The sequence below is a fragment of the Peromyscus leucopus genome, unplaced genomic scaffold, assembly GCF_004664715.2.
Source record: "Peromyscus leucopus breed LL Stock unplaced genomic scaffold, UCI_PerLeu_2.1 scaffold_1428, whole genome shotgun sequence".
Taxonomy (NCBI): domain Eukaryota; kingdom Metazoa; phylum Chordata; class Mammalia; order Rodentia; family Cricetidae; genus Peromyscus; species Peromyscus leucopus.
In genome coordinates this window covers 72,498-100,485 of record NW_023504587.1, presented here as the reverse complement: position 1 = coordinate 100,485, position 27,988 = coordinate 72,498, and the positions used below count along the sequence as shown (strand labels likewise).

Sequence of the window (27,988 nt, the reverse complement as noted above, 5' to 3'; positions counted from 1 at the left end):
ATGGAAGGAACAAGGAAGATCGCTACAAATACAAGTCGGGCCGGCACCTTGTTAAAGCGAAAAACGTGATGGAGAAAAGTGGGAGAGAGGCACCCAGAAACAAGTGTTTGTCTAGACAGGAAGAAGACAAAAGGCAAATTTGAAAATGTAGATACGTACATCTTCATAAACATGGGTGGCTTAAATAGAGTAATGTAAAGAGACCCTAGAATCCTTAAATATACCTTATTTTTGTATGTGGCATGATTCTATTTGTTTTACCTAATCATAAAATTATATTAGGTGCTGGAGAAAAACAAATAAAGAGCAACAACTTCTGTAAAATATTTTACATTGCTATAGATTTCAGTTTATTGATACAATTTAAAGTTAATTTTGAATACTCTATGTATATTTCTACTCTCTGTGTATCCATGGCTGTCCTGGAACTCACTTTATAGTCCAGGCTCAGAGATTCACCTGCCTCTGCTCCCAAGTGCTGGGACTAAAGGTGTGAACCTCCACCACCTGGCAGGATTGGATGTTTTGTTTTGTTTTTTAAGTAATTTTCCCATTTTTGGTTTTCAAGACAGTTTTTCTTCATAGCCCTGGCTGTCCTGGAACTTACTCTAATGTAGTACAGACTGGCCTTGAACTCAACAGTGAGACCCTGTCTTAGTAGTAGTAGTAGTAGTAGTAGTAGTAGTAGTAGTAGTAGTAAATCAACAAGTAAAACATGTAGCTTAAAGTGTGTGTGTTTATGGTTGGGAGCTGGAGAGATGGCTCAGCAGTTAAGAGTAGTGGCTGTTCTTCCAGAGGTCCTGAGTGCAATTCCCAGCAACCACATGGTGGCTCACAACCATCTATAATGAGATCTGGTGCCCTCTTAATTAGTCCAATTAAAAAATGGGCTAAAGAGCTAAACAGAGAATTCACAAAACAAGAACTACAAATGGCTGAAAGACATTTAAAGAAATGCTCAACATCCTTAATCATCAGAGAAATGCAAATCAAAACGACTCTGAGATACCACCTTACACCTGTCAGAATGGCTACAATCAAAAACACCAATGACAGCCAATGTTGGAGAGGATGTGGAGCAAAGGGAACACTCCTCCACTGTTGGTGGGAATGTAAACTTGTACAACCACTGTGGAAATCAGTATGGCGGTTTCTCAGAAAATTAGGAATCGAACTACCTCAAGACCCAGCCATCCCACTCTTGGGCATATACCCAAGGAATGCTGATTCATACCATAAAGATACATGCTCAGCTATGTTCATAGCAGCACTATTTGTAATAGCCAGAACCTGGAAACAACCTAGATGCCCATCAACAGAAGAATGGATGGAAAAAATGTGGTACATATACACAATGGAGTACTACTCAGCAGAGAAAAACAATGAAAGCATGAAATTTGCAGGCAAATGGATGGAACTAGAAAAAATCATCCTGAGTGAGGTAACCCAAACCCAGAAAGACAGTCATGGTATGTAGTCACTCGTAAGTGGATTCTAGATATAAAATAAAGAAAAATCAGACCACAGCCCATAGAACCATAGAGGCTATATATATAATATGGAGGTCCCTAGGACGACTGTGGCGTATAATAAATTTCAGTTCTACTCAATTATTGAAAAAAAATAGCCAAATGAATGGAAACACATGAACTATGAACCAAAGGCTGAGGGGCCCCCAGCTGGATCAGGCCCTCTGAATAGGTGAGACAGTTGATTGGCTTGATCAGTTTGGCAGGCAACTAGGCAGTGGGACCAAGTCCTGTGCTCATTGCATGAGTTGGTTGTTTGAAACCTGGAGCTTATGCAGGGACAGTTGGCTCAGTCTCGGAGGAAGGGACTGGACCTGCCTGGACTGAGTCTACCAGGTTGATTGCAGTCCTTGGAGGATTTGCCCTGGAGTAGGTGGGAATGGGGAGTATGCTGGGGTTTAGGGGAGGGTGTGGGAGGGGGGAGAATAGGGGAACCCATGGCTGATATGTAGAACTGAATGGTATTGTAAAATAAAATAAATAAATAAACAAACAAACAAAAAGACACTACCAGTTAAAAAGGAAAGAAAAAAAAAAGAGTAGTGGCTGTTCTTCCAGAGGTCCTGAGTGCAATTCCTAGCAACCACATGGTGGCTCACAACCATCTATAATGAGATCTGGTGCCCTCTTCTGGCCTACAGGCATACATGAACACAGAACACTATACACAATAAATAAATAAATCATAAAATTTTTCTTAATTATTACATTTATTGTGTGTGTGTGTGTGTGTGTGTGTGTGTGTGTGTGTGTGTGTGTGAGTGTGTGCATGCTGAGGCACAGGTATGGATGTCAGAGAACTATGAGAATTCTCCACACCACGTGGGTCTTGGTGATTGAACCCAGGTCCTCAGGCTTGGTGGCAAGTGCCTTTACCTGCTGAGCCACCTCACCTGCCAAACAATTTTTTTTTAATTTTAATAAAAGTGGTGGTGTGAAGCTTGCTAGTGCAGTATTGCATTCTCAGCACAAAAAAGAAGACATTGGAAATGTCTGCTTCAGGTCTGCTGTAAATTTTTATTTTATTTTTTAGAAAGGGACTCTCCTTGGCAGCCTGGCCTGGCCTCCAACTCAGAGATCCTTCTGCTTCTGCCTCCCAGGGGCTGAGATTAAAGACCATCATCACACCTTGGCAGTTTTCTGTAAATTTTTTTCTTAGAGACAGGGTTTCTCTGTAGCTTTGGAGACTATTCTGGAACTCATTCTGTAGACTAGGCTGTCCTCGAACTCACAGAGATCTGCCTGCCTCAGCCTCCCCAGTGCTGGGATTAAAGGCCTGGGCCACCATCTCCCAGCAAGTTTTCTATAAATTTAAAAATTTACACCTTAGCTGGTGCTGCTTGTCTGTAATACCAGTTCATGAGGCTGAGGCAGGAGGATTTCCCTGAGTTTGAGACTAGCCTGAACTACATAGTGAGTTTCATGTGGGCTATAAAGTGAAACCGCTTCTATCTAAAAAACAAAGTTCAGAGTTCCAAGTTGTAAGCCTCCCAGTGACTTGGTTTCTGTCCATGCTGAACTTTCAAGACCATGGCTCCACCCCACCCCCATACTGGACATAGCATTTAAACAGCTTCCTGTTCCATACTTTCAAAGTCATTATCCCCCTTCATGTCTAGCTTCTCATTCTTGAAAATAAGTGTTATCAAGTGATGTAATGTTGTCATCAGAAATCTACCAAAGATCAACAGAATGCTACCCCGACTAACCAAAATGTTCCAAGCCTTGGAAGAACATTGTTCGTAGAGGATCTATGTTCGATTCCCAACACCTACATACCTCTGCTATCTGTAACTGCAGTTCCAATGGATGCAAAACCCTCTTCTGGCATCTTTGGGCAGTACATGAACATCATGCACAGAGACACACTCAGTCAAAACACTCAAATACATAATAAAAACAAGTATTTAAAATGCCTTAATTTAGACAAGTCTTCAATCTCAACACTGGTAGAACAGAAGCAGGGATTAAAGGCACCTTTGAGTTGTGGTCAGCCTGGTCTACAGAGTGAGTTGCAGGACAGCCAGGGCTACAAAGAGAAACCCTGTCTTGAAAAACCAACCAAACAAAAAAAATCAGTAAAGCAAAATCAGTAAAGTAAAAATCTTCTACACACAGTAGAAGAAACATCTTTGTTAGTCTTAAGGTGCCCATGTCGAAGCTAACCACTGCAAACAGACTGTATTCATCATATGACCTCTGTTGGGTCTATAGAGGTTAAAGGCCTGTGATTTAAGTGACTGGTCCTATTGCACTGGGGGTGGGTGGCTATCAGTAATACTACTGCAGGATTAAATGTAGGACTTTGTGCATGCTAGGCAAATGCTCTACCATTATGAACCCTTAAAGCATTATTACACTGCTCTGTGTGTATATTGGATTTAGGGGAATTTTCATTGTTTAAATAAATGTGTGACAAAGAATTATTTGTGTTTTGGTTATTTGGGTTTTTTTGTGTTTGTTTGTTTGTTTGTTTGTTTGTTTTGAGACAGAGTCTCTCTACATAGCCTAGGCTGTCCTGGAACTCAGTATGTAGATCAGGCTGGCATCTGAATCCTAGAGATCTGCTTGCCTCTGTCTCCCAAGAACTAGGATTAAAAGCTGCACCACCTGGCAGCAAGAAGTATTGGTATGTGTGGACCATACTGGACTTGAACTCAGGGTACTGATAGACCCCAGACCCAGGGTACTACCTTCTCGGTTGGGTGTCCCAAGAACCTAGACTCCGGTGCTGTTGATGCAAACAGCAAGAGGTTTATTGATGCGGCTGTACAGTGGCTCCTCTTGTCCTGAGAGCAAGAGTCATGCCTACTGCAGCCACATGGGTACTTTTAAAGGAAAAAACCCACAAAGGCCATAAGATTACAATTTTCATACAATTTCCTTTCAACTGATTTATGTCTAGAGGATAATTTCACAAGATCTTGGCCTGATAGCAGGGTGGGTACAATCACGTCTGCTTGCACATTCTTCCCAAAACCTCAAGGGGGATATCAGGGTGGGAATGAAGGTTACACAAAGGTTACAGTGGTCTTTCCTGGAACACTTGCAATTATCCCAGTCACAGTTGAGCCCATCTCTTAACAGAAATCTCTTTACATTGTTACATTGTGGCAGGGGTGGGTGAGTAATGGATTAGTCAGTTTGCCCTTGGAACTAGCTTTTTTAGTTCCTCACTCTCCTGGGGCTTGGGGGGTGTAAGACTGAAGGATTAGGGTCTTTCAGGACTACTCCTGCCTTAGCCCCCACCAAGATCACCACAGTGTTTGGATTAGGAAAGTGACCCACCACACCTGATTTGGAATGTTGAGGTTTCAGTAATTCTCTCCCATTGTCAACTTCTCTCTTGGCTATCCATGGCCGTCCTTTGAGTTCATACACATGTGTACAATTGAAGATCTACTCTCCAGAGTAGTTTGGGAAAAACAGAGGACTGCAGCCTGAGATGTGCATACTTGGCTAACATGGGTGTATCTAAGGAGGTAAAGGGGTGTTTTGAAAGGGAAGAGAAATGCAAGTTACCCACTGTGAGGGACAGCTCACTAGTTCCATGGATTTGTGGCAGTGTTGGTGCTAATTCTTTGGTGATGGTGTCTGTTGTCAGGTATGCAACCCACTGAAGGGGCTTATTTGGGACAGGGTGGCTATGAGGAATTCTCACAGGCACAGGGCTCTATCTTTATATCCTGCTTCCATGCTGGTAGGACTTGATGTAAATTAATCCATGTGAATTCAGGTAATTTACACTAGGGCATACACAAACCCTTCCCACACGTGGAGTAGACTCCCAGCTAGCTAGAGCCTCTAGACCTCTGCAAACCATGCCTCTGATCCTACCAGGTTACAACCTTTCTTGGCCTACACTAGTTATGGCTGGTAAAGTTAACCAGATTCCCTTTGAATCAAATACTAACATCACACAAGCATGGGCACTTTATTAAGAGATCTATCTTATTAAAATATTGTATCCTTTTGGGATTCTATCATATCAACGAAAAAAATCTTTCTACATAAAGTGTTTTTCTACTTCCTATCAAGAAAAACAAGCCACTGCTTTATTACGACTGACAAGATCTCAAGTAGAACTCATGTAGCCAAAGATGACCTTGAACTTCTGACATTCTTTGACCTCTACCTCCCAAGTGCTGGGATTACAGACATGTGCCACCACACCAAGATTATGCAGTGCAGAGGACTGAACCTAGGCATTCATGAATCAAATGAGCTGCAAATCTAGCCCCAGAGCAATTTGGGTTGTTTTTTTTTAAAGATTTATTTATTTCATTTTACATGTATAAACGGTTTGCCTGCATGTGCACCATGTTTATGCAGTGCCCACAGTGGACAGAAGAGGGGATCAGATCCCCTGGAACTAAAGTTATAAACAGTTGTGACCTGCCATGTGGATTCTGGGAACTGAACCTTGGTCCCCAGCAAGAGCAGCAAGTGCTCCTATCCACTGAACCATCTCTCTAGCCCCCTGGAGCTAGTTTTGAGATGACACAGGATCCAAGGATGACTAATAACAAGGTGCCTGTGGTCAATTATGGCTCTAAATAAAGGATTCCTGCTGAGTTCCCAGCTGAAGCCTGATGGTGATGGGCAGGGGACTTGAAGTAAGAGCCTCAGTAACTCAACATCAGATGAGGATATTGAGCCACACCTAGATGATGGGGCCCTTCTAGGAGCCAATGTACTGATGCAGGTTTAGGGCTTGGTGTACACTGAAAGCTCAAGAAATGCATCTCTGTCTTCCTTTATCCCTTCTCCATGCTTCAGTTTACTCTGTTTCTGAGAAACAAAAGGAAGGCAGAGACATGAGAACGGAATGGAACTGAGCTTTGACATGTGGCCTCCCTTAAATCACTCCTCACCCCAAAAGCAGAACAGCTCCTTCTTCAGTGAGTTTGAGAAAAATTGACAAGTCATGCCATTTGAACACCATCGTCTGATAGGCCAAGCAAATGGCATAAATTAATGTTAGAAGGACTGCATGGTAATTAAAAACACTGTTACTGAGTAGCACATGATGGCCTATACCTTTAATCTCAGCACTCAGGAGGCAGAGGCAGGCTGATTTCTGTGAGTTCCAGACCAGCCTGGTCTACATAGTGAGTTCTAGGCAAGCCAGGGCTATAGCAACACATTTCTGTGTCTGTCTGTCTGACAGAACGGAAGGCCAACTTCAGGGCTGGAATAAAACACAGGCAAGATATTGTGTCCTGGCCTAGCTGCTGAGGCTCTTTTCTGTTTTCCCCACAGGCAGGACAAATTGGAAGAGCTGGATCTACGTCTGTGGGTCAGAACTACTTGGATATCCAGCTTTGGTCCATGGATAACTGGTTACCACAGACCTCAAGTGATACTCAAGCACTGGCAGGCCATTCGAAGGCGGAGTGAAGAAGCCCTTGAAGGTGGTGGTGGACTTGTTTTTCATGGAAGGCCCCCTTACCCAGTTCTTAGGGTACCTCCTTGAGTGGAGTGATAAGAGGAAAGGCTTGTTACAGCTGTACTGTAATGAGCTTCAGATTTGGTCAGCATCCCGTTTTAACCACAAGAAGCTCTCAGAAAAGGTGAACCTGGAATATGTAAAAACATTGGGCCTGCATGATGCTTTCTGCAATCCAGTTTTCTTGCTTAACTTGGCTTCTTACCTGAGCTGCATGAGGAACCTGTGCAAGCTCTCTCTCACCTACATCCAAGGAGATAACTTTATTTCCCAGAGGAGAAGAGCTATATCATTACCCAGTTCACCTCCCAGTTCCTCAAGCTGGAGTGTCTCCAGAAGATGCATCTGGAAACTGTTCCCTTCCTTGAGGGTCACCTGCACCAGCTACTTGGGTAAAGACAGATGCTCTGCAGAGCAGAACAAAGTCCTGTACCTTTATATTAGTGGGCACCTGCTCCCTGTGCCCACTAGTGGATTGACAGTGCTGAGGCATTAGAAATGACAAGGCAGGCTTGAGAGGTGGCTCAGAGGTTAAGAACACTGCTTGTTCTTCCAAAGATCCTGAGTTCAATTCCCAGCAATGACATGGTGGCTCACAACCATCTGTAATGAGATCTGGTGCCCTCTTCTGGCCTGCAGAGATACGTGTAGACAGAACACTGTATACATAATAAATAAATAAATCTTAAAAAAAAAAAAAGAAAGAAAGAAAGAAAAGAAATGTCAAGGCATTGTTTCCTGTCTGCTCTGGCCTGGAGAGAGCTCTCACATAACCAGTGGTTCAAAGGATCAAGGTTAAGCTGGGGTTGATGGTCTGGAAAGGCACCCATGTTGTTTAGCCAGTTATGAAGCAATGAGATCTAGTGAGTGGATTCTAGTTTCTTCCTTAGCCAGTGTGTTCAAGAAAGCTGAAGATACAGGAGGGCATTGATGAAAGCATGTCACACCTGCATTAGTTCCCAATCTGTGCTCTATTCAGCCCCCATGTATATGGACAGAGCAGGCTGCCTACTATTTCCCATTAAGGAAAGGCTGGGGTTTTTCTTTTTCTTAACTGAAAAGATACTTTTTACTTTAAGTTAAACTATAGAAATGGATGAAAATTTAAAATAGTGCTTACCAGACATTTCCCTTGGAGCCAAGCTGAAGTAAGTTCATATTGCCTGACTTGATTCCAGGCAAGTTATCTGGCCTAAATATTTTCCTTTTCTTAATTATTTATATAATTATACAATTAAGTCAAATAGTGAAGTAATGACAATCAAGTAACTTGTGCATCTGAAAAGTACAGATTTAGAAGTGATGGTAACATCTGAATATTTTGAGCAGAAATTAGCAGTTTGCCTTCTTTGAAGAAATAAGGAAATTTTGCCCTATAGATCTCCTGAAGTTTCATATGTATATGTTTGTGGGCCTGAGCCAATGTTTGCATACCATGTGTTAGGTGCCTGTGGAGATCAGAAGAGGGCATCAGTTTGCTCCCTGGGTACTGTTTCAGGGGATTTTGAGCCACCATGTTGGGAACAGAATCCATATCCTTTATAAGAACAACAAACGTTCTTAACTACTGAGCAGTATCTCTAACCCCACTTTCTTTTTTTTTTTGACACAGTGTTTCTCTGTATAGCCCCACCTGTCTCTGAACTTGCTCTGAAAACCAGGTTGGCCTTGAACTCATGGACTTCAGCTTGTCCCTGCCTCCAGAGAGGCTGGGATTAAAGGCATGAGCCACCTTCCTTCTATTTTAATTTATTTGTGTTATGTGTTTCAGTGGGGTGGGGAGGGAGATCCACGGCATACTTGTGGAGGTCAGAGGATAACTTGCATCAGTTTCCTCCTTTAACCATGTTGGATCCCAAGGATCCAAATCAGATTGTCAGCCTTGGTGACAGGTGCTTTCATCTGCTAAGGACTCTCACTCTGAATGGACTGGTTTTGTTTGTTTGTTTGTTTTCTGAAAGAGTTTCTCTGTATCCTTGGCTGTCCTGGGACTTGTGTAGTCAGAAGTTTTCCTGTGTCCCACCTGGTCCCACAGCCACTCAGTCCCAAGTAAACATACAGAGACTTATTAATTAGAAACTGTATGGTCTATGCCTCAGGCTTTCTGTTAGCTAGTTCTTATAACTTAACTTATTCCTGTTAATCTGTTTTGCCACGTTGCTCATGGCTGTGCCGTTACTGGTCTGCTGAAATCTTGTTGCTCCTTCCATGGCCGGCTTGCATCTCCCTCATCCCACCTTTCTCTTTCCTGTATCTCTGCTTGGATTTTCTGCCTGCCTCTCAGCTACCTTGCCATAGGCCAAAGCAGCTTATTTATTAACCAACGGGAATAGAAATACATCCCACAGTAGACTTTGCTCTGTAAACCAGGGTGGCCTTGAACTCTGCCTCCCAAGTGCTAGGATTAAAGGCATGTGCTACCACCACCCATCAGGAATGGTCTGTTTTTAAGATTACTTCTTTTTTTAAATTTTTTTTAAAGATTGCGTCTTACTATGTTGCCTAGATTGACCTTGAACTCGTTGGTTGTATAGCCTCAGCTTCCAGGTATCAATATTATAGGTGTGTACCCCAATACTCAGCTTGCTACCCTGCTTCCTACCAAGGCAGGACCTAGCTATGTAACTCTGGCTGTCTTGGAATGTATACCAGGCTGGCCTCCTACTCGAGGAGATCCACTTGTCTCTGCCTCCCAAGTGCTAGGATTAAAGATGGACTCCACTATGCCCAGTTACCATACCCAGTTTTGATGGTTTTAAGCCTGTGTAGGTGATGGGTAGTTGGGAAATGTGTGGCACTGAAGTTAATTGAAGGAAGGGTGCACAGGTAAGCACAGAGAAAGGAACGGAGAAGATGTGCTTGAGGGGTGGTGACATTGGATTGTTCCCAGATCTTGCCTGGGTTGGTCCTCCTTGGTCTTTGCTGTATGTGCCCTGTTAGTCTAGCCAGCATTTGGGTCTTGCTTGATAGTGAGGGGAGGATGTGTAGTTAAGGATGGTGCCAGGCCTCAGTACGGATTTTAGTGTGTAGACAGTCATGCAGCATCATGGGTACTGATCTGCCATACAATTAGAAATATTTTGACCCATACTGTCCTCTCCTGTGTTATTACTGGTCATCTTCTGTATTAGCCATCATTTCTAAGAACTGTCTGTTTTCCTAATTAGGTCCTTGAAGACCCCCTTGGATGACCTGGATGTGACTCACTGTACACTCTCAGCATCAGAATGGGACAGTCTTTCTGAGTTTCCATGTGTCAGTCAATTGCAACAACTGAATTTGCAAAATGTCAGATTGACTGATCTAAGTCCTGAACCCCTCCAAGTTCTATTAGTAAAAGCTGGACCCACCCTGGTGATCCTGGACTTAGAGGACTGTCAAATTGAGGATCAATATCTCCATGACATCTTACCTGCACTGAGCAGCTGTCTTCAGCTCACCAAGTTCAGCTTCTATGGGAACCAAATCTCCTTGCATGCCCTGAGGGACCTACTACACCATACTGCCAGGTTGAGAAAGCTAAGGATGGAGTGGAGCTGTACCCTGTTCCTCAGGAGAGCTATGATTACAGTGGTACTCTCCACATGCAACTCATGAGAGAACATTGTGATGAGCTTATGGATATTCTGAAAGCCATTAGGGAGCCAGGGAAGGTTGTCTTTGGTACTAAACGCTGCTGAGATTGTGACAATCAATACATCTACAACAAAACCCCATTGTGTGAGTGTCGGTGTTATTACTAGTTGTGTGTAAATATCAACCTTCCTGTGGAAGCTGGGAGATGAAAAACAAGGCACACGTGTCTGGTCAGAGGACACACAACACATGGTTTTAGACTGATGCTCCTGGGTGGGAGGGAAAAGTTAGATGATGCTGGAGGGAATTTTTCAAGAGGAGGGAAAAATTTGACTTGGGCATGTTGACAGGTGTCATGGGAGTAGATTCTGGCAGGTGGGATATATAAGGATGTTACCCCAGCATGGAGATTATAAAGTCATGTTCGGAATTTTGAAATGTGTGTTTTCCTATCTTGATGATTAGCATGGTTTACAGTTTTAAATCTAAAAAGTCCTGTGAACATCCCCATAAAATGAAGTAGAGTTACTCTAACATTCTCTCTCATGCTTTCTGAGACTGTCACATCTCAAATGTGTGGCTAGTTATGGCAGATCCATGCATCCAAGGTTGTCATCTAGAGATGGTGGTAATCTCTAGTGTGTTGCAGATGTAATCCAGGATGCTCAGGGTTATGAGGGACCCATAGGCACATTGAAGAGTTTGACACATGAGGAAAAGGAATTGAGGATTTAAGCCACATTTCCATAGGGTTATATTTTGGGGACCCTACAAAATAAATGTTTAGGATAGTAGTTCTCAATGTTCATTTAATGACCCTTAAAACAGTTCCTCATGTTGCGGTGATCCTCAATCATAAAATTATTTTTGTTGCTACTTCATAACAGTAATTTTGCTACCGTTATGAATTGTAATGTGAATATCAGTGTTTTCCTATGGTCTTAGGCAACTCCCATGAAAGGGTCCTCCAATCCTCCCAAAGGTGGCAAGACCCACAGGTTGAGAAACACTGGTTTAGGGGCTGAGGGAATTTTTCAGTGGTTAGAGCATAGTCATTTTTTATAGAGAACCCATGTTTGGTTCCCAGCACCCACATCAGGTGGTTCACAGCTGCCTATAACTACAGTTACAGGAGATCAGATGTCCCTTCTGTCCTCAGTAGATACCCACACCCATGAATAAATGAATCTTCAAAAATTTGCCATTTGACCAAAGGACCATTTACTGAAACAGTAACTACCCCTGCCTGTGACCTCCGTAGCTATGGGCTTTTGACTGGCTGTACAGTATCCAGCATACATTTTCTCTGGAGCAGGCCTCAAGTCCAATCACAATGGAGACAATGCCCCCATAATGATCATGCCGCTGTTGCACCAGCGTGTCCATCTTCCCAGGCAGGATTGCAGTATTTGTGATTTAGGGATGGATAATACCACTGATGTCTTTTGCATCAGCATGACCCTGACTGATTTCTCTCTGTCCTGTAACCAATGTTGTGTTGTCTTCTGTAATCAATGTCAGAAGATTTCAGAATATCTAGTTATGATGGACACTTGGCTTGCTGTAGCTATTTTACTCTGGTGCTTTGGAGATCAGTCTGTGCCCTGTTATTTGTTGTAGAGTTATTATGGACACCCAAGGGCAGTGGCAATGACCTATGTTGTTTTGGGGACCTCCCTGACCAATACTTTGGGAAGCTACTCAATGTCTGACACTGAGATTTTCAGTATTTTGTGTTTTCTGCTGTTGGCATTGTTTACCCATGTAAGATACATCAGCTATTTATTTATTCACTTATTTATTTATTCATTTATTTATTCATTCATTCATTTATTTGAGAAAAGATGTGATGGCTATTCTTGGTAATTGACTTAACTACATACATCTGGAATTAACTAAAACTCAAATGGTTGGGCATAACTTTCTTTCTTTCATCTTTTTTTCAACATAAGATTTCTTTGGGTAGCCCTGGATCTAGTTTTGTAGACCAGGCAGAACTTGAACTCACAGAGATGCCCCCCCCACCTCTGCCCCCTGAGTGTTGGGATTAAAGCCATATGCTACCACTGCCAGGCTGAGGGATTTTTTCTTAAATCATTTGAAGTGGAAAAACCCACTTCTCTCTTTTCTTTATCTTTTTGTTTATTCTTCTCTCATAGAATATATCCAGACCACAGCCTCCTCTCCCTTCCTCCCTCCATCCCTCCCAACCCTCCTCAGATCAACTGTTCCTCTATTTACCTTCTGGAGAGAGCGGTTTTCCCAGTGATATCACTGAACATGGCATAACAGATGCAGTTAGACTAGGCATAAACTCTCATTTTCAAGGCTGGATAAGGCAACACAGGAGCAGGAAAAGGGTCCCGAAGAGAAGAAAAGTCAGAGACACTCCCACTCCCACTGCTAAGAGTCTCAAAAAAGCCCCAAGCTAAACAACCACAGCATGTGTGCAGAGGACCTAGCACAGACTAATACAGTCTCCATGATTGCCACATCAGCCTCTGTAAGCTCCTGCAAGTCCTGCTTAATTGATTTTTGTGGACTATGTTCTTCTGATGTCCTCAACAACTCTGACTCCTACAATCCTTCCTCCCCCTTTTCTGAGGGGTTCCTTGAGTTCTGCCTAATGTTTGGATGTAGGTCTCTGTATCTGCTCCCATCAGTTGCCTGAGGAATAGAGCCTCTCTGATGATAATTGGGCTAGACCCTGATCCAAGATCTCTGAGCCCTGCTGCTTCCCATTCCTGGCCATCCAGGCAGTGTTGGGCATGGGCTCCCTCTTGTGGCTCTGGTCTCAAGTTAGACCAGCCATTGGTTGGTCACACCCATGTTCTCTGAGCCACCATTGATCCAGCATGTCTTGTACGTAGGACAAGTGTGGGTTGAAGGTTCTGTGGCTGGATTGGTTCCTAGTTCTACCACTGGGAGCCTTGCTAGTTTACAGAAGATGGCAGGTTTGGGCTCCATATCCTCCATTACTACAAGTCCTCCATAGGGTCACCATCACAGGTTTTAGGAAGATTTCACTGCTCTAGGTTTCCACATTGCCCCCTAAATGATGCCCCTTCATATTCCAGTCCTCTTTCCATATTCTCTCTTCCTCCTTCCCTCCCTCCATCCCCCTCCTGATCACACCCTGTTCTCATTCCCACCAGCTCCCAGTCCACCCAAAAAGTCTATTTCCTCTTCCCAGGCAGATCCATGTGTTCCCTTCCAACCTAATCCACAGAGCCTAGCTATTTACCTCTCTGGGTGTGTGAATTATAGTGTGATAATCCTTTCCTTAACAGCAAATATCCACTCTAAGTGAGTATGTATCACGTTTGTCATTCTGGGTCTGGGTTGTCTTGCTCAGGATGATTTTTTCTAGCTTCATCTATTTGCCTGATAATTTCATGATGTCCTAAATTTTTTATGATGTCATATTTTCTTTATTTCTTTTTTCTTTCCTCTTTTTTTGGCTTGATTTGGTTTGGTTTTTTGAGAAGGCATTCCCATGCCTGTGGGAAGAGGGAAAGGTTCCTTTAGCCATTGCTGCATGCATGCCCCAGGAGCAGTTCCACACACCTGGAAGCCCTCTTCCAGAGAGGCTCAGCATTGATCCAAGATTCTCTAGCTGGAATTCTCTTATTCCAGAAGCTGCTGTCCTGCCCTTTGACACCATTCTCACTATAGCCCAAACTTGCCTGGACCTCCCAGTTTTGTCCCAGCTGGCCTGGAGTACCTGATCCGGTTGGCTTCACCTTACAAGCCTACACAATCATACTCATCTCAAATCCAAATGTCAACATTGCTTTCATTTCCATTTTTCCGTATCTCACCAAACAAATAGTTAATAGTTTTCATCTAGAAAATATAAAGGAATGTTTATTGTGTCACCTGGGCTGGTCTTAGCCCTGGATATTAGCAGAGGATGGACTAGATTCCTTAGGGGTCACTGAATCACCATGTATGGAACAGATGGCAGGACACTGAATCCAGCAAGTCAGTACAACCTCCATCACTGTAGAGGGCTTCAGTGACTCCTCTGAGACTCTGACTCAAATGGACCATTTGAGTCACAGGTCCTCTAATCCACCACTGACTTCCAGTCCCAGGGAGGAGGGATCAGTGTTCTCAATCCCCACCATGCTCATCCACATGGAGTTCCAGATGGTCCATGGAATGGATAGCATCAAATGTACCATCATTAAGCAATGAATGTCAGGGATATAGTAAATCCAGGAGTATGTTGATGACCCACTCCATGAGCTGGGACTGAGTATTACTGACATGTGGCCACAGCATTCAGAGTGTTGGCTGGGAAAGGCTTCATTTAATCTTGAGCTTAGACAGACAGTCAGGTTGTGGAACACTGTGGTGGCTCAATGCATGAGAGTTTGCTACATCAACTGAAAGACCTTAGTGTGATGCCCAGAATCTCCTGTGGAAAAAGAAACTGACCATTGAAAGTCATCCTCTGAAGGCAGGCATGGTGGCAAGTGTCTTTAATCCCAGCACATGGGAGGCAGGGGCATGTGGATTTCTGGGAGTTTGTAGCTGGCCTGGTGTACATAATGAGTTCTAGGATGGCCAGAGCTGTGTATGAGACCACATCTCAGAGTAGGGAGAGAGAGAGAGAGAGAGAGAGAGAGAGAGAGAGAGAGAGAGAGAGAGAGAGAGAGAGAGAGAGAGAGAGACTGAGGAGGAGGGAGTATCTTCTGACCTCCACATTGTTACAATGGCACAGAGGGGCCTACATACAGACTCCCATACACACTCAATGATAATAAATCAAAGGCATATCCAGATTACATGTGGGGTGTGTATGTAGATGTAAAAGACAGCAAGTGCTCCCAGAATACAGAAAAAGAAAGGGTGGTGTCAGGATAATCTGGAACTGTTCCAAGAGTTTCAGGGTGCTGAAATCAAACGCTGGTCCACAAAAAGAACAGCAAGCCACGTTAACACCTGAGCCATCTCTCCAAGAGAATCTCTCTCTAGCTCTTTGACTGGGGTTTCATGAAGCTGAAGTGTATAAAATGCCCAAGAACAGGGAATTTTGGGTCATTGTTCACTCTGAAAGTTCTAGGATGCAGAAGGTGTGAAACAAGGGTGGCGTGAGAATATGCCAACCCGATTAGCATAATGAACAACTATGAAACTGTCTGTGAAAGCTACTCAGTAAATTAAAAAAATACAATGCCCTCTCATGCAAAAGGGTTTTCTGGAATCCTATGAGAAACTGTAATGCTAAGGGTGGTGGGGGAAATAATATCCAGCTCCTCAAGCCTTCCAAAGCAAGAAAAAGACAGATCACAGCTCAATGGTGAGAATGCTGTATGCCCAACACCTGTTCAGAGCTCCAAAAACTTAATGTTCAAGAAAGGAATGTATATCCGTAAATTACAAATCTTTATGTAGGATGGACAACCAAAAGGCAGATGACAAACCAAGACAGAGGCATGGAGCCTGCCTCATCCATTCCATTATGCTCCTTGTAACATCTTCTCTCTTTATCTCCTTCCCTGTGTCTATGGTCTCTCAGACACTGATGGTGCTGGGATGAAATCCCTACCATTTTCCTATCTCTCTTCCTGTCTGAAGTTGTGTCTGCAGTCTTGACCTTCATTAGAAAATGAGCCCCTGCTTCTCCCTGTCAAAGCTTCACTCCCTCTAATCTGAACTAATGGAGCAGTCTTGTTTCCCAAGTACATCCAAAATCCCTTGAATACACATGATCTGTGTCTCCATGAGTCACTTGAATCCTGGCTTTCATTTTTCAGAGCCCAGCTGTGACCTCTCCTTATTGATTGCAAACAGGAGCAATAGTTTGAACTTCAGGTTGTAGACACGGAATCCATGAAAATCCAGACACTCTTACCAACAAAGTAGATCAATTTGGGCTGCCTTATAGCCCTGAGTGTTTCCATGAGCTTAGATCAATGTGGCAGGTCTGTCTGGCAGGACGTCACCAATGTTATCATAGATGTCCTCAGAGGCAGGTACATCTCTAGGGTCCTCAGGTCACAAGTGTGCTGCTGTAGCCACTTCAGGTTTCACAGGACAGGAATTCTTCACGAATTTGACCTAGGAGCCTTCGCAGGGAGGAAGACACTTGCTGCAACAAAAACACCATGGCCAAAGAGCAAGTTTGGGGAGGAAAAAACGTTTATTTGACTTACCCTTCAGCATTACTGTTCATCACTGAAGGAAGTCAGGACAGGAACTCAAAACAAGGCGGAGTCCTGGAAGCAGGAGTCGATTCAGAGACCATGGAGGGGAGCTGCTCACTGGCTTGCTTCTGCTGGCTTGTTCAGCCCATCTTCTTATAGAATTCAGGACCAGTAGCCCAGGGGTGCCACCATCCACCATTGGGCTGAGGCCTCCCCATTGATCACTAATTGAGAAAATGCCTTTCAGCTGGATCTCATAGAGGCATTTCCTCCACTGAAGCTCCTTCCTCAGAAGATTCTAACTTGAGCCAAATTGACACACAAAACCAGCCTGTACAACCCCACATCTCATTTTCCCTTCATTCCATTATTTGAACCCAGTCTGTTTCCATTTCTAGTGACTGGGGAAAGAGGAACAGCCTCATCACATATGGACTGCGTCTGTTTGTCCTGTCCAGAAAAGAACACCAAGGAGTCTGAATCCATAAGCAAAAGCAGAGAGCCTGTATTCAAGCAAGCTGGAGCTTGGACCCTCTTTGTGTAGGATACAGCAGTACTATCAAAGAGTGCCGAGCCTGGGCGGGACCACCTTTTGTTTTTGTTTTGATGATGGTGGAGGTTGGGGGTGAGATGATTTCCAATGTTCAGGACCCCAATTGGCTGACAGTTGTCTAGGGGTTCAGGTGTGTGCTGGGAATGTTTGGACGGTCAGGAATTTCCCCTTAGCTGTTGGCCCTGCCAAGGTCGGGTCAGCTTATTGCTCTTTCTGGGGACTGGGTGGTACCTGCCGGCAAGCCTATTATCCAGCTCTGTCTGGGCACCTAAGCATGTGGTCAATGTGTCTGGGGCCTCCCACACTGTTCTTTCTATTGTCTCACCTCTCCAAGATGGAGGCCTCAGAAACCTCTGATTCACTTTGGAGCACATTCTGAACTCTGTAGTCACTTCTTTCCATCCACATGTTTTCTTTCCCTCCATACCTTGGTCTTACTGACCTGCCGTCCAGCTTTCTGTTGAATCCAAAAATCTAGCCCACCCAGCACATTGTGAAGGGGTTAAACTCTCCCACACTCACAACTGAATTTAGATTTCAGTTCTCTGAGAGGGGGAAAACAGGTGCCTCTCTCAAAAAAGGGCCTTTGATTCACAGACAAGGGAGAGAAGAAACACAGGCCTAAGTCAGGTTCACCATGTGTCAAGGACAAATCCTGCAGCTCCCCTTCCAGCTCCCCTTCTGAGTCACGGGCAGACTTGCCCAAGCTTGTGCAAGTGTGTCCAAAAAGGAGAAGACTAAATCTCAGCCAGTTAAAAGTTACCAGTGTAACTGCTGCTTGCTTAACCAATTATGTATGAGATGACCTAACTGTACCTGAAACTCCCCCTAGCTGTGCTTCAAAGGAGCCTGTACCCTCTCCTCAGGGTCGACCTCACATGCCTGCTGGAATATTCATTAAGACATGGTCTTGGCTTTTAGGTACCATTCGAGTCTGGGGTCCTAAAGACCATTTTGCCTTGCAAATTTCAGTGGTCACCTTCCAATGGGTGTTACATGTCCAGTCAACACACCATTTTTTAAAGCAGTCCATGCCAGAACAGTTTCTTGCCCAAATGGCTATTTTTGCCAAGAAGAAGATAAACTCCACATGGAGTATCTTTGACACCCATCCTCTCTTTGAAGTAAATTGGTGCTGACAGGAGCAGACATCTCACTGTCCAGAAAGGCCAATATTTTAAAACAGTATAAATGCCGTATTCTGTAGGTCTTTGAAGGGTTTGAAGATTACCTACCTGATTGAATTATGTCTATGTATACCCTGAAAACTTAACATGCCCGTAAGTTTGACTCTCATAGAAGACTAATTATTCATCTGTAGTTCTCAATTATCCATTACAATTTAAATGAGTTTCATAAACTGAATACCTCAAAAGAGAGCAGAAATATACATACAGTATAACAAAATTAACTTTAAATTTGTATCAATAAACTAAAATCTACAGCAGTGGAAAAGATTTTACACTAATTGTTGCTCTTTAAAAGCAGATACATTAATCTACCCTTTCATCCAAGCATATCGATATCCTATATTCCATATCATATCCCCCTTTATTTGTTTTTGAATCTTTTCCTTTTCTGTTTCATTAAAAGTAAAGTTTTAACTTGTTTATTGCTTGTATATAGTTATTGTATTTATTGTATATAGTTTTTCTTATATTAGTTTTAACTTTTTCAATTATTTTTTTATTTTCATTAGACAAAACAGGGGAAATGTGGTGATACTCTGTTTGTGCCAAAATGGGGTGATATTTTATTTGTATGTTAATAAATAAGGCATGTCTGGAGATCAAGGGGGAATATGCCAGACATTTTTAAGGAAACACAGAAGTCAAGCGGTGGTAGCACACGCCCTCTGGTCCCCAAGAGGCAGCAAGTCATCTGCCTGCATTACCACCTCCTTCTCCTTCTTTCGGATATTTTTTTTCGCCAGGTCTTTTTGAAGGTCACCATCTACTCAGGACTTAGGTACTCAGAGGCAAGCCGGGGCCCTACAGAGCTCAGAGACTGAGCCTGCAGCACTAGCTTGGCCCGGATCTCTTCTAGCTCGCGCTCCCTCACTCCATCAGCCATGCCACCCTGCTCCTAAGGGAAGGAATGTGGTCGCTCGCCCTCCAGCTCCTCATCATATTTGGCCAGGACAGAGCAGGGTGTTTACTGTGCCAAATCATTAACACTCTCATCTTCCGCATAGGGCAGGTAGTTCTTCTTCCGAAGCTCTGCATTCTTGTCTGCCCGCTCCTTGTCCACCAGGTTCACATTCACCAGCACATCTTCCTGCTCCTGTAGTACTCCCTTGTCCTTGAGCGTGAGAACCACAGTCTCCCCTTCTCGAAAGGAATCGATGGCATGTTCCACAGTGAGACCTTGCAAGTCCGTGGCACTATATAAGTCCTGTCTCCTCTGTTCAAACTCCTCCTCCACCAGAGTGCTCATGCCAAACTCTTGGTCCATCTCCTCTAGTAGCTTGACTTGCTTCTCTGCCAGGTTCTTCTCTTTCTGCAGCTGCCCGCTCCTCTCAATCCAGGATGCGGTGTCATCCAGGCAGGGGTCATCCCCTCCCAAATTCTTTATTTTCCCCAATTTTTGCTTCAGTAAACGCTTTTTTGTTTGTTTGTTTTTTTTGTTTTTCGAGACAGGGTTTCTTTGTGTAGCTTTGCACCTTCCCTGGAACTCACTTGGTAACCCAGGCTGGCCTGGAACTCACAGAGATCGGCCTGGCTCTGCCTCCTGAGTGCTGGGATTAAAGGCGTGGACCACCACCACCCGGCCAGCAAACGCTTTTTGCAGCTGAGATATATCCTCTCAGGACCCTAAGCGCAGGCCAGGTGTCCTAAATGCTGAGGCACACCCTGTCTCCACAAGGAACACTCATCCTTTCAGAGGCTTTCAGGATCTGGTTACAGCTTTTAAAATAATTTACTTTGCTTTTATGTATGTACATGTGTGTATGTACATATGGTTCCCATAGAGGTCTAAAGAGGGCATTGGGTCCTCTGGGACTGCAGTTACAAGAGCCACCACCTAACCTGATTGCTGAACCCGAAACTCAGATCCTCCAGAGAACAGCATGCTCTCTTAATCTCTGAGCCCTCTGACTCTCCAGGGCTGGTCCCTCCCCATCTTAATTATAGTTTTTAACCATAGCTCTTAGAAGCTGGTGAGATGGAACTTCCAGAAGGCTACTGCATTTTGAAATAACCTATAGTATAATTTACCCCAAATCTAAACATATACATAATAGACTATTATATTGCTAGCAAGAGTGTCCTGCATGCCATATGAATTCAGCTTTATTAATGTCTTGAGAGTGAGAGATGGAAATCCCTTGAGTCTTGGGAATGCCATAATTTTGGGACCCATGCTAGAGTTGAGGGTGGGCCTGAATGGGTGGCATATTTACTTTACTTGGTATGTGGCCTTTCATCTAGTCTTCTTTGTCCCCTGGGATTTTCTTCAGCCCAGCAGGTTTTGGAGGTAATTTTGCCTGTCTGTGACCAGTTTATGCTCACAAGGAAACCTTACATTCAGAGACTCATGTCCCTGTAAATGAGAAAGAAAATAAAATATATAAACAAAAACCACAAACAAGAGCCATGCTTGCCTGAGAGCCTCTAGAAAGAAGGTAGGTCACATAGTTAGTCCCAGGCCATCCTGCATTAGGGGAGACCATGCCCCAGATAAACAGACTGTTAAATGGAAGTAAACAAAGTAAACAGGCTATCAAAGATGTCTCAGTAGCTCACACCAATAGTTTCAGCCCTTGGGAATCTGAATCAGGAAAAATTGTCTGCAGAATGAGTGAGTTAGTCTGGACAATGTAGCAAGTCCCTGACTCAAAAAGAAATGAGAAGACTTTGTGTACTGCAGACTTCTAATCCCAATATAATAAAAAATTCTTCAGTAGCTGGGCAGTGGTGACACATACCTTTAATCCCAGCACTCGGGAGGCAGAGGCAGGCAGATCTCTGTGAGTTTGTGGCCAGCCTGGGCTACAGAGTGAGTTCCAGGACAGCAGGAATGCTTCATAGAAAAACCCTGAGCTTAGATGCAAGATTGTAAAACATAGGTAGCGAACTTCTGCCCTCTGGGGTTCTCCCATTGTGCTGTAAGCCTGTATTTAAGACCTCCTCCCTCTTTCAATAAACGGCATTACAAAAAAAAAAAAAAAAAAAAAAAAAAAAGAGAAGAAGAGAAAGAGAAGAAAGAAAAAAGAAAAGAAAAGAAAAACCTGTATGGACAAAGAAGAAAAAAAAAATCTCCAGTCAGAAAAGGGCTACACATTTGACTCCAGGCGAGCCTCAGAAAACCAAAATTACATAAATATTACATAAATAAACAATCCAATAGCTTGTTAATAACTTAAAACACCTGGATACAAAACTTAGTGGCTTCTGTCTTTAGAGAGTGGCATGATTATAGATATCTTACACAGCCATACCTGGGACTTCAGCCCCTTCAACAAAAATGCTGGGATGTGCCTCAACTGGTGGTGTGCTTGACTCTCATGTATGAAGCCTGGGTTCAATTTCAGAACTCCACTAATGAGGCTCAGAACTGTATAGCTGTAATGTCACTGTTCTGGTGGAAGATCCACCTCAGTCCCTCTCGCCCTGGCATCCCTGAACCCAAAGAGTCTGGAATGTTCTAGTGGAAGCACCACCTCTCTGCCTAGACCCAGCCACTCTGAAAGTCCCTTTAAATCCCGGCTCCTTCCCCAGAGATTCTCAAGACCACTTATGGTGATATTTTATTTGTGCTGAATAGTGATTTTATTTTATGTTAATAAATAAAGTTGCCTGGGCACCAGAGCCATCTCTCCAGTCCCATAATATCTTTTTTTTTTTTAATTTGTGTTTTGTCTTTTAGGTACTTTTAAAGGAAAAAAACCCACAAAAGCCATAAGATTATAATTCCCATGCAATTTCGTTTCGATTGGTTCATGTCTAAGGGCTAATTTCAGAAGATCATGGCCTAATCACAGGGTAGGTACAATCAGGTCCATGTGCACATTTTTTTCGGAACCTCAAGGGTGGTATCAGGGTGGGAGTGAAGGTTACACAAAGGTTACAGTGGTTTTTCCTGGAATACTTGCAATTATCCCAGTCACAGTTGAGCGCATCTCTTAACAGAAATCTCTTTACATTGTGGTAAGGGTGGTTGAGTAATGGCTGAGTCAGTTTGCCCCTGGAACTAGCTCTTTAGTTCCTCATTCTCCTGGGGATTGGGGGGAGGGTGTAAGCCTGCAGGGTTAGGGTCTTTCATTACTACTCACCAGGCTGGCCTCAAACTCAGAGATCCTCCTGCCTCTGCCTCCCCACTGGTGGTATTAAAAGTGAGTGCCCCCAACTCCCTGTCTCAAAGGGATTTTAGACAGAGGATCTGATCTTGGGAAGGTTTGTCAAAAATGTCAAAAGGAAATGTGTAGCTGGAGAATTTCTCTTCAGCTCCGGCCGCCAAGTCCCACCAATCCCAGAGCCCACTTATAAAATAAACACACAGACTCTTACATTATTTAAACTGCTTGGCCATTAGCTGAGGCCTATCATTGTCTAGCTCTTACTCTTGTATTTAGCCCATTTCTATTAATCTTTACTTTGCCATGTGGCTCGTGGCTTACCGGTACTTTACATCTTCTTTGTCCTGGCAGCAGCTGGCTGGCAGTGACTCCTTCTGCCTTCCTGTTCTTTTATTTCTCCTCTCTGTTAGTCCCGCCTATACTTCCTGCCTAGCCATGGCCAATCAGGTTTTATTTATTGACCAGTCAGAGCAACAAGACATACAGACCATCCCCCAGCACAGCCAAGTACAGACCATCTCAGACACTTGCACTCAAGCCTGTGATCCTAATCATCCTCTATGCGGACCTGCTGGGTAAAGCCACAAGGAACCCAAGAACGGGCTCCCACAGGACATACAGAACATCCCACAGCAGAAATGTGTAGCCCAGGCTGGCCTCAAACTCCTGATCCTCCTGCCTCTGCCTCCTTCAACAAATCCTACCTGCATTTGAGGCCTGCCTGGTCTCCAAAGTGAGTTCCATGAAAGGCACAATGCTACACAGAGAAACCCTGTCTAGAAAAACAAAACAAAACAACAACAAAAAGATTAAATCCCTTAATAAAATTAGATCTAGATCATGATGAAAGAAAAGCCTGGTTCGCCGCCTCTCCCACCAGCACCATGAGCTGCAGCGGCTCAGGCAGTGACACCGAGGCAGCAGCAGCCTGTGCAGCCTCGGTCAAAGGGCGGGTGTCCCAGGTATGGGCTCCTACCGCACTGCCCACCAGCCCACCCTTTGAGAGCAAGGCCAGCCAAGGAAGGACAGCAGGGGGACCTGCCCCATCTTGAGCTCAAGCGCAGGCCAGCCTAGATGTCAGCAGCTGACTTGGCTCCCCCTGAAGGGCAATGTCTAAGGTCCTGTATGCCCTGCTGAGAAAGGCCAACAGAGAAGGGAAGCCGTAGTGTCCAGCACATCCACAAACTACTTGATGCAGATGGAGGATTACACTCCTATAATCCTGGATGCAGTGACTGCTTATTACTCAGTCCCAGCTCATGGAGTGGGTCATCAACATACTACTGCATTTACTATATCCCTAACATTCATTGCTTAATGATGGCACATTTGATGCTATCCATTCCATGGGCCATCACGAACTCCATGTGGATGAGCATGGTGGGGATTGAGAACACTGATCTCTCCTCCCAGGGACCTGTGATTGAAAAGGTCCTTCAGAGTCAGAGTCTCAGAGGAGTCACTGAAGCCCTCTACAGTGATGGAGGCTGCACTCACTTGCTGGATTCAATGCCCTGCCATCTGGTCCATAGATGGTGATTCAGTGACCCCTAAGGAATCTAGTCCATCCTCTGCTAATATCCAGGGCTAAGACCAGCCCAGGTGACACAATAAACATTCCTTTATATTCTCTAGATGAAAACTATTAACTATTTGTTTTGGTGAGATACGGAAAAATGGAAATAAAAGCAATGTTGACATTTGGATTTGAGATGAGTATGATTGTGTAGGCTTGTAAGGTGAAGCCAACCGGATCAGGTATTCCAGGCCAGCTGGGACAAAATGGAGATGTCCAGGCAAGTTTGGGCTTTAGTGAGAATGGTGTCAAAGGGCAGGACAGCAGCTTCTGGAATAAAGGAATTCCAGCTAGAGAATCTGAGATCAATGCTGAGCCTCTTTGGAAGAGGGCTTCCAGGTGTGTGGAACTGCTCCTGGGACATGCATGCAGCAATGATTAAAGGACCCTTTCCCTCTTCCCACAGGCATGGGAAGAAAGTCCAATCTGTATCTCAGGGTGAAGGATGCTAAGGAGTAAAAGTGAGCCTTGTGGCTGTCTCTCTGAGGAAGTGGAAGTTCTTTTGTTTAGTTTGTGTGTGTGTGTGGGGGGGGGTGTTTGACGTGATACCCTTTATGTAGACTAGAATGAATTCTACCACCGGACATCTAGGTACTGTGCCTCCTGGGTGCTCGAATAAATGGTATGCTTGACCACACGTGGCAGAAGAGCTCCTGCCAAGTACATGGGAAGCCCTTGATGCTGTCTTTAGCACCATGGAATGGTACCCAAAGAAAGGAAGAAAAGAAAGATCCCAAGACAAAAGCCAAGCTGGTGTCTGAAGTACTGAATAAGAATAGTCTGAGTGCTGGGAGCTCCTCTCTAATCTCAGACAGTGTGGGGACCACAGGAGCTGACTGGGGGAACATGCATCAGAATGTCTGGGTGGAGCTAGACTTAGGAGAGCACCACCAACACTCCTCAGCTACGAGGATCTAGAATTCAACCTTAGCCAGGGCTCCATGGTCAAACCTAAAATCAAAAGTCAAAGAAGAAGGAAATGAACCCAGTGTCTGGAAAATCCACAGAAGACAAAGGAGTGAGCGGATACTACACAGGCCATTGTATTAATAGGATAAATTTTATTTTTTAAATACAAAATAACCACATAGCATTTTAAACGAAAAAGAGAATCTAAGTTGTTCTATCGACATTTAAACACTATCGACATAGTGTTTAAAAAAATAATTAGAAAGGTAGCTATTCAAAATCACCCCTTACCGTGTAAATATATAAAAAAGTTCAGAAATCAAAGTTCTAAATTATTCATTTCTATTAAAAAAAATTTCCAACATTTAAAAAGATGAAGATTCACTCTCACCAATGTCCTTATCTGGATCCTATTGGGGAGCTTCTTTTTCTTGTTGCCATTTCTTCCAAAGCTTGGCCTTTGCCAGAAACTTGAGGTTAGGCTTGTTGGCAGCATCTTCTGGAAAGATGTAACCATGGTATTCTTCCCAGCCTGCATCAGACCCATCTTGGGCCTGGACCTTAATCCTCTTCTTGACCTTTTCTGGCATGAGTTTGTCTACTCTTTCCTTGTCTGATACTGTTCCAAATTCATCTTCAAATCCTCGACAGGATTCCAGCAACATCAATCTCTCTTCTTTCTCTTCTCGGTTTCTCATGGTTCTATTCGCCTCTTGATAAATCTGTCTGCATTTAGTCACACTAGCTTCTTTCCCAGAGGATAACTCAAACCGAGCCAAACTGATCCATACCTTGACATCCTGTGTTCGCTGAAGCAGTTGTCAGTAAAGGTTTCGTGCTCTTTCAGTTTCTTCCTGCTCAATCTCAAAATGGATATATGATGTCCAAAGTACCTCTGGCATGTCTAAGCTTGGCTGGCTGATGGCTAATTCGTAGATGGCCCGGGCTCTATCGATATCACCAAGGGTTGCCTCTAATTCTGCAAACTTAATCCATGAGGTACAACTTTCAGGTCCAAATTCCAAGAACTTCTCATAAAGCTTGCGGCATCTTTCAAGTTCTCAAAGCTGTAGTTCCAGTTCTATATAGCCTTTGAATAACTTGTTCTTTGGGCATTTGCCTATGGAAGTCCCCAAAGCTCTTCTGGCCAGTGGCAGATTTTTGTGTCGTATTTCAAACTGTGCCTAATATAACCACATTTTGGCAAAGGTGAACTTTTTGTGAGGAATTAGTGCCAAAGAGGCTTGATAGACCTGTCTTGTCCTCTCAGGATCCTTGGCTTCCAGCTCTTCGTAGAATGCATAGTTGATCCAGAGATAGATGTAGCGCTTCCAATGCCTCTTCTCCTGGATGGGCGGCACGTTGCCAATGGCCCTCTCATAGACTTCCCGCACTGTGTCTGCCTCCGCCTCACTTTCCTCCAAGCGCCAGTAATCAAACCAGGCATCGTAATTGTATGGATCAGCCTTCACTTCTTCTTCATATTGGCATCTCCATTTACTCATGATGATATCTTCAACAGCCCTGCTGTCCCCAAACTTCTTCTCAAAGGCGACATAGTTTTTCCAGAGTTCTTGCACCCCTTGTTTTGAAATTCTAGCCAGGGCATATTTGTAGATAACTCGTACCCTTTCCAATTCTTTCTGGTTTTCCTCGAATTTGGCAAAGGCCGCATACAGGTGTGCGTCCATAACTCCTCTCCAAAGAACTCCACTGCTCTCTCGTAGACTTCCCGCGCATGGGCAAAATAAGCATGCTTCTCTTCGAATCGGGCATACTTGACCCAGTTCTTCACAGCAGGGTGCACGAGCACAAAGCGTTCATAAAGGGTACGGGCCTGCTCCACCTCTTTGTGTCTCAGCTCGAAGCTGATGTAGGAGTGCCAGGCCTGCTCCTCAGGCCGCCATTCCATCCAGCGCTCAAACACTTGACGGGCACCGGTGACATTGCCCAACATCTCCTCCATGGATGTGTACCTGTGCCAGAACTCACTGACTCGGGGCAGAGTTGTTAGGGCTCGCTCCCAGATATTTCGGGCATGGTTCACCTGGCGGTTCTTCATTTCCATTTCTCCATATCTCAGCCAGAGTGGAATACTCCCACAGTCTACATCCAAGGCACGCTCGTATATGGACCGAGCCCTTGGGATTTCCTTGAGACTTTCTTCCCACTGGCCATATTTGATCCAGTTACTAATCACAGTCCTGTTTTTTCTTATGTTATCTTCAAAAGTCTTCCTCTTCCCAAGTTTGTAATCATTGAGCTCCTCTTCATCTGTGATCTTCTGCTGAGTTGGGGGTGGAAGGAGCTCGAGTTCTCTCTCTCTAGCCTCTCTTAAGAGCTGCTCTGCAGTTAGCTGTACCTCAGCTGGCGCTTTGTTTTTCACCTTGGCCACTTTGGGAATCCTCTGTTTCCCCGCTGCTGTAGAGGACGCCATGTCTGCAAACTTAAAGAATCCCTTAGCTTCATCATTACCATTGCAGGTTAACATAAATATTGCTATACCTAGTCACAATTCTCCCAATCTTACAACTCAAAGCAAACTCTTTTTTTTTTTTTTTTTTGTTTTTCGAGACAGGGTTTCTCTGTGTAGCTTTGCGCCTTTCCTGGAACTCACTTGGTAGTCCAGGCTGGCCTCGAACTCACAGAGATCCACCTGGCTCTGCCTCCCGAGTGCTGGGATTAAAGGCGTGCGCCACCATCGCCCGGCAGTCAAAGCAAACTCTTAACAGAACCATTTGAATTAACATATATAGTGCTATATATAGTTAATTTTCTCTGTCTCGCAACTTTAACTCTTAGTAGAATCATTTGAATTTTCTTGCTAGCAGATCGTAGGATAAACTTCAATGTATACACAAACTTAAATATTTCCTTAACTCCACAAAACCAGGATGCATTAATATTAATATGTTAAACATAGTTTCTGTAAACATAATTCA

General features: G+C 44.0%; 2 pseudogenes; one reads left to right on the top strand and one right to left on the bottom strand.

Moving 5' to 3' along the window:
- Positions 1 to 10,811, top strand: LOC114688757 (annotated as a pseudogene).
- A 14,600-nt stretch (positions 10,812 to 25,411) lies between these two features.
- Positions 25,412 to 27,483, bottom strand: LOC114688754 (annotated as a pseudogene).
- Between the last annotated feature and the right edge of the window lie 505 nt (positions 27,484 to 27,988).